The sequence below is a fragment of the Sorex fumeus genome, unplaced genomic scaffold (genome assembly GCF_029834395.1).
Source record: "Sorex fumeus unplaced genomic scaffold, SorFum_2.1 ptg000006l, whole genome shotgun sequence".
Taxonomy (NCBI): domain Eukaryota; kingdom Metazoa; phylum Chordata; class Mammalia; order Eulipotyphla; family Soricidae; genus Sorex; species Sorex fumeus.
In genome coordinates this window covers 46633042-46652530 of record NW_026606063.1, presented here as the reverse complement: position 1 = coordinate 46652530, position 19489 = coordinate 46633042, and the positions used below count along the sequence as shown (strand labels likewise).

Sequence of the window (19489 nt, the reverse complement as noted above, 5' to 3'; positions counted from 1 at the left end):
CAGCAGCTACATGTGTGTGAGCACCCAACTGAAAGATGTATGAAGGACTAGGGTGGAGCTCCACAGTAAGGCATTTGCCTAACATGTATGAGCAAACATGTGTTTGATATCCAGTACTGCCAAAAAAATTTTAGCTTTCCATTTTTGATTTGGGAGCCATATCTGGCCATGTTTGAGCCATATTCCTCACTGTGCTCAGGGATAACTCTTGGCAGGGTTTGGGAGACCATATTGGATGCCGGGGATTGAATCCAGTTGGACACATGCAAGGCAAATGCCTTACCTCTGTACTCTCTCTCTGACCCCTTAATTAATTTTGTTTTTAAGGAGAGGGGCAGAGAGATAGCGCAGGGAGGGATAAGGTTACTTGCCTTGCATTCAACTAACCCTGGTTCAATCCCAAGCACCACGCACCCCATTTCAATCCCAAGCACTAGATCTGGTGAGACCTCCCCCACCCCAGGACACAGCTCAAAGTAGCTCTTGAGCACCACCTGTATGGTCCCCAAACCAAAAAAAAAAAACAAACCATAAATGTAAAACAACAACAACAAAACCTTCAATTGGAAAAAAAAAAGACATGCCAGCACCACACAACCTCTGCCCCAGTGTGCTTGTATGTGAACATCATAGCAACCCTGAAGAGCACTATATAACCAAAATGTGCATGAGTAACACCACCAAATGCTGTACTCCCCAGCAGGCACTGAGCTAAAGGAACAAAACCCTCTATGAGCACCACAGCCAAGAGTGTGAATGTGTGAGCACCACAACCTGATGTTTGACCACTGGGGAGCATCCCAGCTAAATGTTCAAGGACCACAGCCAGGAATGTGCACTACCCCAGTCATCACAATAGCAGTGTAGGGGAAGGAAAGGTAAAAATAATATAGGTCGTGGATTAATGTGAATTCCTCCAAAAATCCTAGCCTTCAAAACATTTTCTTTGGAATAAATATATCCTGACATATAGAATATTGACATTGGCAACTATCGCCCGATCTGCCTATTGTCTGTCATCTACAAGTTGTTCACTCGAGTCATCCTAAATAGGATTGGCAGAACACTAGATGAAGGACAACCATGCGAGCAAGCCGGGTTCCGCAAAGGATTCAGCACCATCGACCATATCCACACGATAACCAAGCCCATTGAGGTTTCTCGGGAGTTCAAGATGCCGCTCTGTTTAACGTTCATTGATTTAAAGAAGGCCTTTGATTCTGTTGAGACGGAAGCGGTCATTGAAGCCCTAGCCAATCAGGGCATTCAAGCCCAATACAGCAGGATCCTCCGTGAGCTGTATTGCGGATTCACTACCAGGATCTCACCATTCTACAAAGAAGTGATCGTTGATGTCAAGAGAGGGGTTCGGCAGGGTGATACCATTTCACCGAAACTCTTCAGTGCCACCCTCGAGAACATCATGCGACGACTGGAATGGGAAGGAATGGGAGTGAAGATAGATGGTCGGCAACTGCACCACCTCCGCTTTGCTGATGACATTGTTTTAATAACACCAAACATCAGCCAAGCGGCACAAATGCTGGCTGACTTTGACCGTGAGTGTGGAAAGGTAGGACTACAGCTGAATCTTACGAAGACAATGTTTATGAGAAACAGCCTCGTTCCTGATGCCCCATTCGCTCTCAATGGAACGACCATCTCCGAATGCAACAGCTATGTGTACCTAGGTCGAGAGGTCAACATGACAAATGATCTGGCACCTGAGCTGCGCAGGAGGAAGAGAGCGGCTTGGAACGCCTTCAAGAACGTCGAAGAAATAGCTAAGAGGACGAAGAACCTCCGGCTCCGGGCACATCTCTTTGATTCCACTGTTCTTCCTGCATTAACATATGCCTCAGAGACCTGGGCCCTACGCAAACAAGATAAGAATGCTATTCAGGTCTCCCAAAGAAGAATAGAAAGAGCTATGCTTGGAATATCACATTTCACTCAAATGAGAGAACGAATCCGGAGTTCTGACATCCGTCGACGATCAAGGATCAGGGACGCTGTCTCATTTGCCAAGGTGTCGAAAATCAGATGGGCTGGTCACGTAATGAGATTTAAAGACAACCGTTGGACTAGAGCTGTTACTGATTGGATTCCACGGGATGTCAAAAGACCGCGTGGCCGCCCACCTACCAGATGGTCAGACTTCTTCGTGAAGATCATGAACGATCGGTTTGAGGCCCTTCATGTTCCCGGAGCGAACAGATGCCATTGGGCTACACTAGCACGCGACAGGGACAAATGGAGACGTTACTGGCGCCCGCTCGAGCAAATCGACGACTAACGGGAAGTTAAGTGACTTAAGTGACTATTGGTTTATAAAATACCACACCACTAAATTGTAATTTATATTATTTATACAATATTCTTCAGAGGCTAGTCCAAGAAAGACCAGTGGGAATGATTTAGAAATAAAATCTCTGTTGTTTTCACACTTTTACCAGGTGTAAAATGTTGAAGTCCCCAACAAATCAGCAATAAAAACACCAGCAACAAAAAGAAAGTTTAATAGCATTCCTGTTAAAAAACATGTTTCATCTTAGACCTTTATTCAATATGGTTAAAACTATTTATATCAAACATGAATGTTTATCTATAGCACATCTTATATTATGGCCACAGCCAACAGGACATATAGAAAACAGTTTGGTCCTAAATAGTTTTGGTTTCTGAAGAACTTTGGTGAAAAAGAGCAAATTGTAACAAACAAGGAATATAGATCTTATTATTTTTTTTAAAAAGTGTTTGCCTCTCAGAAGAAATAGTGACCAAAATACAGAAAGAATTCACTGAATGGGAAAAATTATTTATCCAGAACCCATCAGATAAGGGGTTAATATCCAGGATATACAAGACATTGGTAGAACTGTAAAATAAAAAAACCTCCAACCCCATCAAAAAATGGGGAGAAGAAATTAACAGTAATTTCCTCAAAAAAGAAATACAAAAGGCCAAAAGACACATTAAAAAAATACCTCACTAATCACCAGGGAGATGCAAATCAAAACAACAATGAAATATCATCTTACACCACAGAGACTGGCACACATCAAAAAGAACAAGAACAACCAGTGCTGGCAGGGATGTGGGGAGAAAGGGACTCTCTTTTGTTGATGGGAATGCTGAGTGGTTCCGCCTTTTTTGGAAAACAATATGGGCATCCCTCAAAAAACTAAAAATTGAGCTTCCATATGTCCCAGCAATACCACTCCTGGGAATATATCCTGAGGGTGCAAAAAAGCACAGTAGAAATGATATCTGAACCTGTATGTTCATTGCAGCACTGTTCACAATAGCCAGAATCTGGAAACAACCCAAGTGCCGAGAACAGACAACTGATTAAAGAAACTATGGTACGGGCCTGGAGCAATAGCACAGCGGGTAGGGCATTTGCCTTACATGCAGCCAACCTAGGTTCGATTCCCAGCAACCCATGTGGTCCCCCGATAGGAAAGATGAAGTGCTGAAATTTGCTTAAAAGTGAATGGACACGGAGAGTATCATGCTAAGTGAAATGAGTAAGAAAGAGAACGATAGGCATGACTACACTCATTTGTGTTATATAAAATAACATAAAATGAGACTAACAACCAAGGACAGTAGAGACAAGGTCCAGGAAGATTGTCCCATGATTGGAAGCCTCCCTCATGAGCCGGGGGAGAAGGCAGCTGAGATAGAGAAGAATCACTAAGTCAATGATGGTTGGAAGGATCACTCAGGAAAGGAGATGTGTGCTGAAAGTAGGTGAAAGATCAAATATGATGGCCTCTCAGTATCTGTATTGCAAACCATAATGCCCCAAAGTACAGAGAGAGTATGGGGGAAATTGTCTGCCATAGAGGCAGGGGGTGGGATGGGTTTGAGGTGGTGGGAGGACTACTGGGAACATTGGTGGTGGAAAATATACACGGGTGGAGGGATAGGTGTTTGATCATTGTATGACTGAAACTCAATCATGAAATCTTTGTAACTATCTCACAGTGATTCAATAATAAAAAAAAATTTAAGTTTTTAAAAAAGTGTTTGCTTGAGCAACACATGCAATAAAATTGGCTCAATACAGAGAATATTAGCACGTCTCCTGGACAGAGATGCCAAGCAAATTTGTGAAATGGCCGGAGTGATAGTACAGTAGGTAGGGTGTTTGCCTTGCACAGATCCCGGACAAGAACAGTGCAGTCTTCTGACCCCGCGCCTGGGTGTTCCTTCCCGGAGCCCCTTGGAGGGGAGCGGGTTGAGCTTTCCTCCCCGCCCCGACCAGGGCTCCGGCAGCCGAAGACCTCCAGGACCATCCACCACCATGCTGAGACCTCTCTCCGCACACATGAAGGTACTGGCAGAGGGACAAAGCCACGCAGGTTCCGGGGCCGAGACCTCCAAGCCTACTCGAATTGGAGTCGAGCATCTTCCACCCAGATCCTCCAAATTCCAGTAGGCGGGGGTCACACCCACCACCTGGCCCCCTGGCGCCGTGTAATCCCATCAGCAGCCAAGACTCAGAGACTATAAAATCCAGATCCCGGAACCGCGCGGCTGCATTTGCGGCCGCGCGACATCTTATCAAAAAATTTTTTTATGATATCTTATTGTCTCATTCCTATTTTGGACAAACTCGCAGGCTATCTAATGTAGCCTGCCCACAGGGCAGAGTCTGGCAAACTCCCCATGGCGTACTAAATATGCCAAATACCAGTAACAATGATGGGTCTCATTCTCCTAAATAGCCTTGAATATAATCTCAGGGCTAGGATGAAAGAGACGTTACTGGGGCCTGCTCGAGGCAATCGATGAATAACAGGATGATGAAAAATGAAATGAAATGGATGACACGGGTTTGATTCCTCTGCCCCTCTCGGAGAGCCTGGCAAGCTATTGAGAGTATCTTGCCTGCACAGCAAAGCCTGGCAAGCTACCGCGATGTATTCGATATGCAAAAACAGTAACAACAAGTCTCACAATTTGTTGTAAGATGTGCCCGCTACCCCGCTGGAGCAAATCGATGAACAATGGGAGGACAGTGCTACAGTTACATGTTAAACAACAACAACAACAACAACAACAACAACAACCCACTAAACAAAAACAGTTATGCTGAGGAACATGAAACTTGGCTCCTAGCAACAATTTTTCTATAAACCAATCAGGTGACTGAGGGCATGGTTGTCATTTAAACTCTTTGGACAAGATTAACTTTATCTGTAAAATTGGAGGGGTGGTGGTAGGGAAGAAACAATTTTTAAAAAATTGGGGGGGTGGTCTTACCCAGCTGTACTCAGGGCTTACTTTCAGTTCTGTGCTCAGAGATCACTTTTGATAGTGCTCAGAGGACAATATATTGTGCCTGGGAACAAACCTGGGTTGAATGTGAGCAAAGCAAACACCTTAAGCTCTATTTTAAACTAAATTATTTCTAAGGTTGTTGAAACTTTTTCAGCATATTTTTAAATAACTTAAATCCTATATATAGAATATTTGAAGTCATAGTGAAGCTTGTTCTATTTATGTATCACACTCATTATAAGAAGAAAATATGTGAGAAGAAAATAATTCAAATTTGAGGAAAATGAGGATAACATATTAAATAGTGAAAGGAGGCAAATAGTCCTTTCCTATGGGGAAAAAAAAAGGGAGGACTACTATATTACTATTCTGTCGATTTAGAAAACCAAATGACACAGAGGGAAAGAGTATGAATCCTAATACTAATTTTATAACAAAATTAAAAATCTTGAACAAATCCCAAAATCTATGATCACATGTTCTTCCACAAGATGATTTGACTCTAAGGGATTTTTTTGAGAATCAGAACAATAATATACTTGGAAGCATTTTGAAAAGTTATACAAGTCAAAGAAAGATACTAAATTAGTGTAATACATCAGGAACAGTCTCTAGGATGTTGTTCACAATTGATAATTTTAAACTATCTTTCCCTGGAAAAACAATCTTTAATCTTTGGAAAAAATGAATGCATAAGGTGTCATAGAATTCCATAATAAATAAAAACTTACCCTTTAAATAAATAGGGTTTAATCAAAATCATAAAGTGTATACCATATACATATATATACATACTATTTAAAATTTTTCATTTACCTCTCAAGAAAGCTAGAAAATAAAAAGGAAACAACGCACACAATTTGTTAAATTTGCTTTAGATTTTCTTACAAATATAAAATATTGCAATTAGGGTAAGTCCTCTTGAGTGTTTACTGATCTAGTACATACCAGCCCTCATGATTTTGACTATATTAGTCCAGTCTGTAAGTACCAGTAAAAAATTGATATCCTTTGACTCAGTAGTAATTATATACTGAGATAGTTTTTTTCTTTCTTTCTATTTTTTTTTTTTTTTTTTTTTTTTTGCTTTTTGGGTCATACCCGGCGATCCACTCCTGGCTCTGCACTCAGGAATTATCCCTGGCGGTGCTCAGGGGACCATATGGGATGCTGGGAATCGAACCTGGGTCGGCTGCATGCAATGCAAATGCCCTACCCGCTGTGCTCACTCCAGCCCCTCTTTCTTTCTGTTTTTATTTATTCTATTTTTTCTTTTTATTGAATCACTGTGAGATACGAAGTTACAAAGTTGTTCATGATTGAATTTCAGTCATACAATGTTCCAACACCCATCCCACAACCAATGCACATTTCCCACCAATGTCCCCAGTTTTCCTCCTGTGGCTTCTCCCTCCCCAGAATGCATCAATGGCAGGCACTTTCTCCCCCTCCCCCACCCTCTTTCTCTCTCAGCATTATGGTTTGCAATAGAGTACTGAGAGGTTATCGTGTTTGCTCCTTTACCTACTTTTCAGCACACAGTTCTTATCCAAAGTGATCATTTCCAACTATCATTGTCATAGTAGTTTCTTCTCTATCTCAACTGCCTTCTCTCCCCACCACTTAAGGCAAGCTTTCAACTGTGGACCAATCCTCCTGGCCCTTGTGAGAAATAATTTCTTAATCAGATAAAGCCACATGCACAAAATGTTCATCAAAAATTATTTGCAATAGAAAAATACACACTTAAAGAGAAGTAAATCAATCATGGCATGCTCACTTCACTTGATACTATGTAAATGATAAAAATTAAGGTTTTATTAAATGTTCATTGATAAGAGAATACTGATAAAATATTAGGCGGGATAAAAGTTTTCACAGTATATTCAGATTAGATGACAACTTTGCAAAAAAAATTGCACAGGAGAAAAATATTAGAAAAAAATCAAATGATAACTTCTCATTTATTTTTCTTTCCTTGACCCAAATCTTAGATAATATAGACATGGTTATAATCTTTCAGATAAATATTAAAATACTATCACTGGAACCGAATAAACTTTAATAAGTATCCATTTTAATACAATTCATTGTCTTAGAAACATTCAAAGACTTGACTTTTGTAGTATAATTTTATAAGCATTGAAATGTTGACTCCAGAATTATCTGTACGATTTTACCAATTAACAACTTGGGTTGATTGCACTCATAAGATAATTCACAGCAAAAAGCTACTTGATTTTTGTATACAAAGTTCGATGCTGATTTGTGAATTATTTTCAAGTGAACAGAATTAACTTCTATATTTACCTGATAAAAACCAATTTATAATCATGTTATGTATATAATCAAGATTTATCTTTTTAGAAATCAGAGGGTTTTTAAATAATGTTTTGATGTTTACATTCATTATTTCAGTTCCAACAATCTCTTGGTGTAGGGTCTGCCTTAATATTTTGTCATATATTCTACTTCTTGTAATATTTCTGTTTAGTAGAACTATCAAATTAAAGTGTGCATTTGTTTAAAATGAATTCATTTCCAATTTCTCTGCATGCACACAGTATCTTTATTTCCTTCCTAGTCAACAAAAGCTTAGGGTACCATATGTGTATACATATATCATATATATCATTTATATCACACACATTCAAGCTTGCGCTGGAGCTAAACCAGCAGGGGGCGAAATACAATAGGAATAAATTTGACAGGCACAAATAGATTTTTCTCGCTCTAGTGATTGAGAAATAACAACAACAACAAAAAAGAGCATCACAAAGCAATTGGCACTCCAGTTTCAAATGATGCAGTCTTCGTATATCTTACAGCGATTGAGTTTTAAAAAGTCGAATGCGGGTTTATTTTAGCTCTCCGAGTCAATTTGTCTGGAACATTGCAGAGGCGGGATAAACCGTGATGAACTGCTTTTGTCCTTATCTTTCCCCTGATTTGTGTAATTTCCCCACTCAAAGGGGTGGACACTTCTTGTGGCTGAGTGGGTGTTTTCTATCCTAGTTTCTCTGCATAGCTACTAAGCTTTGCTGTTTTGGAACTATTTTAAATTATTCATGTTACCGGAGCAGGTTTGAGAGATGTGAACAGAAAGAGCACCGGCGGGGTTCATCATTTGCAGCGCAAGATTCATTATCCCCAGGATGACAATAATCCTTGCAGCTCTGTAGGCTGATTTTCACAGTGGCTGGTGTGATATTCATGATAGGGGAGAGAGGGGAGAGTTATTAAAACGCACCTAATCAGCTGCTCAGGATTTGATAAATCAATTATGAGAAATGCAGCAGTTAATTTGATTTCTTTAGTTTCATCAAGTACTCTTCCCACAATATCTACGAAAAACGCGCCCCCCCGTCTCCATTCGACAGTAAAACCCCCAATTGTTATTATTTTATTTATTTAATTTTTTTTTTTGGTGTTCTGGAAGACGATTTGTTAGTTCGGCGGCTGATTTCTCTCTTGCTTCCCCCCTTAAATTCGATTTCTAACGCTATCTTTGTTATTGGTGGGATATAAACTCTTGTCAACTCAAATTAAAATGAGGAGGAGACTCAGACTGTGAACAGGAAAAGTCGTTCATTGGGGCGAAAAGGACAAGCGCTCGCCAGTAGGTGTTTTGGTCGTGCAAGCTGCTAAGGTTCTGTATTTCAGCCTTCCCAATTTCATCTGGAGAGCCAGAGTGAGAGTCTGCAGCGGAAAGTCCCCGTTAAGGGGACCAGCAGCACCTGTCCCCTCGCCGGGAGCGCCGCCTAAGCCGGGCGCCGGGTGCGGGAGGACGTCTTCCCCCTTCCTCCTCCCCCTCAACCCAATGACTGGCGAGGAAGTGATAAGAAAAGGGCAGCTTGCCCTCACCCAACATGGCGACCGGCGCTCCGCGCGACGGCGCCTGCGCAGGGGTAAGTGTTCAGTGACACCAATTCCCCAAGAGTGTCCTCCCCCAGCCTCCAGCACCCACCAGCGCCCGGCCCCGACCTAGCCACCTGCGCCCGGAAGTGACGTTCGGCGGCAGCGGTTCTCCCGCTGCATGATGGGAAAGTGTGTGGAGTGGGCGGGGGGTCTCCGCGGAGGAGGAGGTGGAGGCGGCGGCGGCGGCGGCGGAAGAGGGCGGAGGGTAGTGGGATGGGGGTCCCGCGGCAACGCTGAAACTCCGGGTGGGCATCCATGGCGCTGCGTGGCTGACACGGCTGTGAGCCGCCTGCCTTCCGCTCCCGCCTGCTTCGCGTCGGAATAGCCGGTCCTTCCCCGGGGAGCCAGTTCCTCCCCGGGCCCCTGAGCCATGCCCATCGCGGCCGCCCCGCACGAGCCAGGTAAGCGCCACCGCTGCGCTCCCCCAGGCGCGCCGGGGGACCAGGGTGCGGGCGGCCGGTGCGGACCGCCGCTTCGGCACTCGCCGGCCGCGGGCACCTGCCTGCCGCGGAGCTGGCGATCGCGGGCACGGAGCCGCCCGTCCGGGCCTGCGGACTCTGGGCTCGGGCTCTGCCCTCTTCCGCGGCGGTGCGGGGACGCCGGCGGCGCCCGAAGCGCGCGGCCCCCTCCTCGCCCTCCCGGGCAGCGGCGGCGGCGGCAGCGGGGGCCGTCCCCACCTCCCCGGCCGCTGGAGGCTCGCCCTGCCCGCGCGCCTCCGCGCCGGCCGCTCCCTCCGGGTCGCTGTGGAGAAGTTTGGGGCTGTGCTGGGGCTTCCTCTTTCTCCCTCCCCGTCCCTCGTGACAGGTGTAAACACCGCCCGCCTGGGCCCAGGTCACAGGCCGGCCGAGCGGAACGGACTGCTTTCGTGGGGCGCCGGAGCCAGCCGGGCTGGGAGCCTCCGGCAGGCAGGGGAGACGGCCCCAGCGCTCCTGCAGCTGCTCCCGGGAGCACCTTTCTCTGCGCCCTTCTGGTACTCCAGAACTTAATCTTTCGTTTGCTTCCCCCAGCTCGTCTTCCGAAAAGTTGCACCTTCGTTGCTCTCAGCGTCCCGTTGTGGCAGGTGCGACGTGTGGCTTGGGCAGGGTGCAGAGTGTGGGGTGAGTGGTGCGAGGGTACTTGTCCCGGCCCACAAGGAGAACGGAGGGGCCAGGCTTCCCGCTTTTGGTCTACGCCAGTTCTAGCTTAGTTTCCCACCGAATCTTCTGCTGCACCAGGGTCAAGGACGGACACTTCTCGAATGTAGATATTTTACGTGGGGTTGTCGGCTGGGGGCAAATGAAACCGAAGCAGTGGGTCCGTTTCCGAGTTCTCTTGCTGCAAAAGAAAAGTCAAATGTACTTTCCAACTTTTCCTTATCTTCTCTTTCCCTGGTTACATTCCTGGACTCCGTGGTTTTTTTTTTTTTTAAGGGGTTGGGGAGGGGAGAATAGTTGGATCCTTGCCGTTCGTTATATGTCATTGTTACTTGCAGTCAGCCTTTTAAACTTGGAGGAAATATCAGCCTAAGTGGAGAAAACAAATGTTTCACCGCTGTTACCTGGATATCATTTGCACAACTCCTCTGCATTTTACATGCTTTGCCGGTTTAAGTATCTTTGTAGTAGTAATTTTTAATTCTGCCTAGAATTACAGTGTTAAAACAAAATTTGGTGGCCTCTTAAGTTTTTTCCTGAAGATATATGAAATAAAGAACAAATCCTGTGTAAAATATCTAACTCGGTAAATGGTATCTACTGGATGTGTGAATTTGCTAAGTTGGACATCAAGATGTTAGGTATATTTAAGTTCTTTTTAAAAATAGACTAGAGTTCATATAAAATAAAGCATTTAAATTTTGCTGTTTTCTGAATTTTTTTACTTACAGACTATTATCCTATGTGGAAACAATTGTGTGTTCATAATTGCATTGATAAATTTTGCAAAATCTAATTGTTTATATTCTTATTATCTAGGTGAATTCTTTCACAAATAATTTGCTCAGCTTACAGCTACTTTAAAACTTGTTAAGTAATGAAATTTGTGTATCAAATAATTTTTTTGTATGAAATGTAAAGTTCCACCTACAACAGTCGGGGTCTGAGTAAATAACCCCTTTCTCCCATTCCTCTCTTCGGTATTTGTAAGTAGTTACAAATTAAATTTTAAAAACTCACATTCAAATTTAATACACCTAAAATTTGTTAGTTGAAAAATAGACTTTTTACCCTTTATAGCTAGCACTTAAAATTCTTCAAGTTTTGATAGCTATACATCATTTTGGTAATCTTTCCTCACAGTATCTACAGATACATAATCCTTTAGCAATTTTATATGATCCTAACACTGTGTACATTAGTCTGTACATCAATATATGATGTTTTTCTAAATGACCTCTATATTGTATGCCAACTTTTTGTTCCTTATAATTTTGTAAGATTGTAGATAGTAATAACCTTATTTTAAAGACAGAATGAGTCAGAAAGGTGTTAACCACTTGTCTAAGGTCAAGTAACTGGTGACAGAACCAAGGTAAAATATTTCATTTATATAGTTTTGAAACATGTCAAACTTTGTAATGTATGTTCTGGGAGTTGTGGAATATACATCCAAGTATGGAAACTCATTGGGAAGGATCAGTACCAAATTAGAATAATAAAAGTCTTAAATAAATCTGAAGTACATTAGGTAGATTTAAGATTTGACACAACTCGGTGGTGAATATTTTATCATTCATTACTTTTTTCTCCTAAACTGTATTTTATGATTGAAATCTTAGTTAAGTAAAAAGTTAAAGTGTTTGCTTGAAGAACTATATAAAGTATCATGCTATCTTTCAGCAATATATATTTATATGTTATATATATTTTGGAGGCCTCCTCCCAAGTGATGCTTAGGAGATCCGAGGCCCCCACTGATGATTCTTGGCCAACTGGTCCAAGAATAAGGTTCAGTGCAAGAGCTTGGCTCGAAGATGCTGTGGTGCTCAAGCCTTGTGGTAGATCCAGTGATACCCTGGAAATCCAGGCGGTGCTGGAGGCCTCCAGGGCTACACCAGTCATGCTTGGGGAACTATATGGTCCCAGGAATCATAACTAGGTCGGGTACATACCTAGCATGCTCTACTTATCTTCCAGTCCCTCAGCTTTATACATATACATATATATGCATATATATACACATATTTAATTATAATATATATAAATAGATAAATTTATAAATATTTAAAAGTATAGTCACTGTCACTGCCCTCCTGTTGTTCATTTATTTGCTTGAGCAGGCCCAGTAACGTCTCCATTGTGAGACTTGTTGTTACTGTTTTTGGCATGTTGAATATGTCACGGGTAGCGGGCAAGATACTCTCAGTAGCTTGCCAGGCTCTCTGAGAGGGGCAGAAGAGTCGAACTCGGGTCAGCCCTGTTGGCTGCGTGCAAGGCAAACGCCCTACCACTGTGCTATATATTTAATTATACATGGAGGGGGCATACCCAGCACTGCTTAGGAGCTATTCCTGTTGTGCTCAGGTTGTGACCTCTGGTGGTGCTCTGGGGACCATATGTGGTGCTAGAAATTTGAGCCAAGGTGTGCAAGATGCAAGGCAAGCACCTTAATCCCTCAACTATTTCTCCATCCCAGATTTTATGTTTTAAAAAGAGGGCAGGGAGGGAGTTGGTTTTATTTTGTGTTGACCTCCTTTTAAAATACAGGGAAGATTTGGACATACAACTTATGGTAGAGCACATGCCTTGCTGTCTTCTTGAGACTTTGAGGTTCTGGATTCTATCCCTAACAACATCTAGTGCACCTGCTTCCCCCATCAGGATATACTAAGTGCTTCAAATTTGTAAGTATTTGCATAGAATTGTTGCCCTCTCTAGGTTCCTCTACAGTAATTTCCTTTGCCTGGACTCTCCACTGATTTGCTACCAGCCATCTCAGTACCTCTTTATAACACTTCTAGTATCTATTTCTGGCATTACCTTTGGGTAGGGACTTAGAGGTAGGTATTGAATCCGGGCTTCTTAAGCTTTTTCCACTCAAAACTCCTTCTCCCTTGAAAACATTTTATGTAGCCCTTGGTATATAGGTATATAAAATAAGCATACCAGTTAAACATTTACTGATAATCATAAAAATTTTTATTTTAAAACAAAAATTTTAAAACTCATATGACTCCCTGTGGAATCCTAACCTGAAGTTTAAGAAGCTAGATATTAAACTTACTCCCTGGCAAAGAGAAAAGATTAGAAACTGTAGTGGAAGGAAATGGGTAGATAGGAGGTCATTGCTTGCTAATGGTTTAAGATTCTATCCATCAATACTAGATCATTACAAAGGCTGTTCTAAATAACTTAAGTAAACTTATTATAAACATAAATTGCTAATAAGTTAAAGGTTTTTTGTGTGCTCCAAGCTGATTTTATAAGCACTATTTTGGTTAATAGTTCTCAGCAGAAATCTAAGTAGTAAATGAGAATAAATTCACTATAAGGTTCTATATATGTAAATAGCTACATTATACCACAAACAGTTTCAGCTAAGTACCTACTGACACTATGCTATTTTTTTCCTTCTTTTCATACAATATATACTTTTTGAGCACTTGCTGTATGTTATGGCTTTTTCAGATGCTGGAGATATTGAAATGAAAAGCCAGAAACAAAATTAGTCTTCATCAAAACTTCAGTTTCTTACAAGTATATATGTATGTGAGCTGGGGTCAACAAGAAAAATGTGAAGGTGACAGATAATGTATTTTGCTTAAAAGTTGGAGTCCATATTTGTTGTTGTTTGTTTTTTTTTGTATTGTTTTGTTTTGTTGGGCCACTCTCAGTGATGCTCAGTGGTTACTCCTGGCTTTGCACTTAGGGATCACTCCTGGCAGGATTCGGGGGAGCTATGCTGTATCAGGATCTAATCTACATTGGCTGCATGCAAGATAATTTCTTACCCACTGTTCTACCTCTCTGGTCCCCATGGTGAAGTCCATTTTTGTGAGATGGGGAAGTACATATCTTTTAACTGATCTAGCAGTGGGAGGTTGATGTTTTATATACAGTGGGATCAAGGAAGACTCAAGACTTGAAGAGGAAAAGAGTGATGGGAACAGAAGTGTGCCTGGAATAATCAGTGAAATGCAAACAGAGTAGATACGATCAGAGAGTAAGTAAACAGTGAGAAGGGAGTTATGGAGAGGTTTGTAGAAATTTTAGTGCCTTTGGATTTTTACTTTGGGATAGCACATAATTGCAGGGTTTGACAGAAAGGAATTGTTTTTGGGAGGTGGGGGTCAGGGGGCACACATACAGCAGTGTTCAGGGCTTACTCCTGGCTCTACACTCAGGGAATTATTCCTGGTGGCTCTTGGGGGCCCATATAGGATACTAGAGATCAAACCCAGGTTGGCGCGTGCAAGGCAGACATTCTACCTGCTTTGCTATCATTCCAGCCCCTAAAGTGTATTCTTTAAGGATTTGCCTAGCCATTGGATATAACATAGACTGCAGAAGTGTTAGACTGGAAGCCAGGAGATTCAGTGAGGAAGTTGTTACAGCTCAAATGTGGTAGTGAACTAACTAAACCAAGATGCTAGCAATAGAGATGATGAGAAATGGAACGATAGTTTCTTGAATGGGAACTTCTAATGACTTTCCCGTTCTTAAAAGAACAGCAAACCTGTGGTGCTCTCATTGAAAATTTGAAGCCCTCAGAGCCTACTTTTCCAGCTTGCCCACTTCCCTCAAATATCCGACAGACTAGGAAATCAGACTGTTCCCTGACTTACTATTCCTTGACAATTACCACTTGGTTTATGTCTGCTGCTTTCTCTACTGACTAGATCTTTCCCGTTCAACTTCTTTCTCCATGAACTTTTTCTCTTATTCACCATTTTTCCTCCTTCCAGTGGAGTGACATTTCTTTTTCCTAGTATCCTTGTAGTCACTTTTTGCTTCATTTGATGTTTATATTCTGCCTTATATTATCTGCTTTTACTTATATTGTTCTGATTAATTGTAGATTTCTTTAAGATATGACTTCTCTTTAGTCAGTTCAGTCCTTTATAGAACATAGCAGTTTTGTATGGAATAGATGATGCTCAGAAATTGTAGGTATATCTATTTTAAATTTTATTATTTATTTTGGTTTTGGGGTCACATCTGGCTCTGCTCAGGCCTTACTCCTGGCTCTGTACTCAAGGAACTATATGAGCTAGGTGCTTAGGATCAAACTACCACATTCAAAGCAAGCATCTTACCCACTGTCCTCTCTCTCTGGCCCCTTATTTATTTATTTATTTAGACCACCATGAGATACATAGTTGCAAAGTTGTTCATGATTGGGTTTCAGTTATACAGTATTCCATCATGGGTTTCTTCAATGTACATTTCCCACCACCAATGTCCCCCATTTCCCTAACCCCACCTCCCACCCCTAATCTGTTTGAGATAACTAGTAGGCATCCCTTATATTTCTGGAGATTTTCATATAAACTGGGCTGGAGCGATAGCACAACAGGTAGGGCATTTGCCTTACAAGCGGCCAACATGGCCGACCCGAGTTCGATTCCTCCGCCCCTCTCGGAGAGCCCGGCAAGCTACCGAGAGTATTCGTTATGCCAGACACAGTAACAACAAAGTCTCCAATGGAGATGTTACTGGGCCCGCTCGAGCAAATCGACGATCAACGGGAGGGCCTTTACCTTTACCTTCATATAAACTAATATTAAAGACCATATTCAGCTCTTCCTCAGTTCCCCCAAATATCATATTATGCTAAATTTGCCTAAATTAGTGTTCACTTTGTATTTTTTTCTGGTTATTATAATTATTGAAGTTGCTATAGTGAATTTGAAAACTGGTAGGGGGCCCGCGAGATAGCAATAATTGACCGAGGTTTAGTCCTCCAGCATTTTATATGGTCCCCTGAGCCCCACCAGGTGTGACCCAAAAATAGAATTAAAAGGGGTCAGAGAGATAGTATAGCAGGTAGGACACTTGCCTTACTTGTGGCTGACCCAGGTTCCGTACACATGGCTGACCCAGGTTAGGGTCCTGGCATTCCATATGGTCTCCTAAGCCTTCCAGGAGTGATTCCTGAGTGGTGACAGGAGTAACCCCTGAGTACCGTCGAATGTGGTCCCCAAACCAAAAAATAAATAAGTAACCAAGCAAACAAAAATTTGAAACTGGTATGTTCCGTGAGGTCAGGGACCCATCTGTTTTAGTGCCTGGCACAGAGAAGCACTCAATAAACATGTATTAAAAGAAAGAGTACAAGAAATATATCACTAGTCATTTCACTACAAAGAGATCATTTGTAAACAGTTTTCTTCCTATGAGTACATGAGTCATTTTGCATAGCTTTTTACTTTGCTTACTCTTGTGAGCCTTTCCTTATGTTGTTCGGTATTCTTTAAAATGATTTGTAATTGTTGTGCAGAATGCCATCGAGTGAAATTTAAGTTATCTTTGCTGTATCCCACAGTTTCGGGGGATGTTTACAGTTTTTACTATCATACAAAAGCATCTCTGAACAAGTTTGTACTTTGTTATTTGTCTTCAGTTATTTCCAAAGGATTGGGCCTTTGCAGTGGAATTTACTAAATCAAAGGAAAAGCTATTTGTTTCACAAGAGGTAAATAAAATTCCTCTGACTAGCAGTGGTTGAGAGCACCCATCTTCCTGTAATATGCTCAGTAAATAGAAAGCTTTAAAATTGTTTACCTGAATGTTTATTTTGGATTTAGACTTGTTTCAGCAATGTGAAATGTTTGCATAATGTAAAACCTTGCTCAGCATGTGGGAACCCTGGTTCCATTGCATGCCACTGAGGGTGGCTCCCAATTACTGTGCTGGAAAGGTCCCTGAGCATTGCCAGATGTGCCTTCCACAAAAGACCCCCAAAAGAAATTGTCTTCTGGGGGCTGGAGCTGTAGCACAGCGGGTAGGGTGTTTGTCTTTCATGCGGCCGACCCGGGTTTGATTCCTCAGTCCCTCTTGGGGAGCCTGGGAAGCTACCGAGAGTATCCCTCCCGCCTGCATGGCAGAGCCTGGCAAGCTCCCTGTGGTGTATTCAGTATGCCAAAAACAATTAACAAGTCTAACAATGGAGATGTTACTGGTGCCCGCTCGAGCAACCCGATGAACAATGGGAGGACAGTGCTACAGTTAATAAATTAACCTGAAGTAGGGCTGGAGTGAGAGTTTAGCATGTGGGGCATTTAGGTTTGATTCCCAGCATCTCATATGGCCCCTGGACACAGCCAGAATAAGCCCGGAGCACTGCCAGATATGGCTCAAAACCAGAGAACCAAGAAAAGAACACACCTTGAGGGGAGGTGTGAGTAACTCCATTGTAGAATACTTAGGATGCTTTTTTTGTTTGGGAACCACATCCTGCTGTGCTCCTGGGTCCTTTCTAGCAGTGCTTGAGGGACCATGAAGTTCCAGAGATCTGGCCGACTTTGTGTATCCAAAGCCTGTGCTCAGCCCTTTGTGTTCTATCTCCACCCAGGAATGCAGAAATGTTAACCTGAGGTATCTGCAGATAAAATACTTCTGCTACAATGACACTTTAAAACTTAAACATTTGGGAGCTTGGTTCCTAGTTTTTTCTTTTCCAACTGAAAAAACCCACAAACCTCAAACATGGTTTTTGTTTTTAGTGTTTATAAAAAACTGTGAGCCTGTCATTAAGAGATAATTGAAGGAACCCTCAACGTTTTAAAACACATCTTAATCCCCCAAAAGAAAAATTCATACCAAGAGTTTCAGGCATCACATTCAGACTTTCTCTTACCTAAAGCCAAACAGAATGTGTCTATTAATTTTTTTCTTTTTTAGCCACCATTTCCTCTTAACTCCTTTTCAGATTTCACATATAGCCCCCTATTATACTGAGCCTCTTGTTGATGAAACTGTTATCTCATTAGATTGTAGAAACAATGCAAGTGTTATACCTCAGTAAGAAGTTCAGGTTTTAATCAGATTAGCAGTGACCTGGGTTTCTGAAAGTGGAAAAAAGTTTCCATTGTCACAGCTATTTACATATTCACAGTTTAATGTTAAAATTACAGTGAAAATGATCATTTATTTTAGACTTGTTTTATTTTTTCTGAAGAATTCTGTAACAGGGTAATATTCATGATTATAAGTGGGACTTTACAAAGGAATACTGAAAGTTATTTCCCTGAGATTTTTATTTTTTGGTTAGGAAGTAGTAATTAAATTTTTCTGACAGATTCTGAAATAACTCTATTAATCTGTTTTGAGGATTACTACAGTAATACAAATTTAGTCCTTTAAGAAAATTTAAGTTTTTATTTAAGAAAAATATTGAAGATTTATTGTCAGATTCTTATTTTTGAAATCATGAGTATTAAGTTACTTTTGATATTCTCAGATAAACATATAAAAAATATTTGTCCAACCTAATCATTATAAGGAAAACTTTTAATAAGAAAAAGCACTGTTTGATTTACCCTTATCAGTATGTTCAATAAAGAAGTATAGCAGCTCCAAGATTATGAGTTATTCCTATAACTTATAGTATTACTTCTATAATTCAAAGGTTGAAAAACAGGAACACATTTCACAGCTTTTGTTTATTCTTTTCATTATGGGACCTTGAAGCATCGATAGGGAAGGACCCAAGTGCCTTTACATATTGTTGATACTATTTAGGGAGAAATCGTTGGTTTCAGTCATTCTCTTTTGGGCCTCTCTAGCAGTGCTTGGGATGTGGTGGTGCTCCAGCCCTGTGGTGGCAGGGATTGAGCATAAGCATTTGCACATGCCAGGCGTGCATATCAGCTATTTCCCTGACTTTGTCAGACTTTTTTTTTTTTAATCAGGACCTATATTTAGTTTGTAAGTTTTATTTTATAAGGTCAGTCTTAGAGTACATGACCACCTTTTAGAAAAAACTGAATAGAATAAAATTTAGAACATCAAGAGGGTATCGAGTAAGGGTAATTATATCGTTTGGAGAAATGTTTAAGGCTCTGTATATGCCATCATCCAAAAAGCCTTTTTTCTATGAATTACTGGGAAAATCTACTTTATATGCAGGCTACTTCTCAGGTAGTTTCTAAAAATATATTTCATACATGCAAATAATGTTTTTTTTTTTCTTATCACCGTTAGCCTTTCTACCTTCCAGGAGGAAGTAAAATTTTTAACCAAACAACAACGCCATTAAAAGGTCAACCACCTAGAAATGTTTGCTATGGCAATTCCTCCCATAGTTTCCAAGGAGTTATCAGTACAGGTAGACCCACTTTCAGCATTACTTGTATTTATCA

General features: G+C 41.5%; 1 protein-coding gene and 1 non-coding gene across 4 annotated transcripts in view; both read left to right on the top strand.

Moving 5' to 3' along the window:
- The first annotated feature begins 4031 nt into the window (after positions 1-4031).
- LOC130038185 (U6 spliceosomal RNA) lies at positions 4032-4138 on the top strand. The gene has a single exon (XR_008794611.1). It is a non-coding gene; the product is annotated as a U6 spliceosomal RNA (small nuclear RNA).
- Positions 4139-9360: 5222 nt separating this feature from the next.
- Positions 9361-19489, top strand: part of AFTPH (aftiphilin) — a 71838-nt gene continuing 61709 nt past the window's right edge. For all 3 annotated transcript variants that reach the window (XM_056124878.1, XM_056124877.1, XM_056124876.1), the window contains exon 1: positions 9361-9611. The gene's annotated coding sequence lies outside the window, so the exon portion shown is untranslated. The remainder of the gene's footprint in view (positions 9612-19489) is intronic.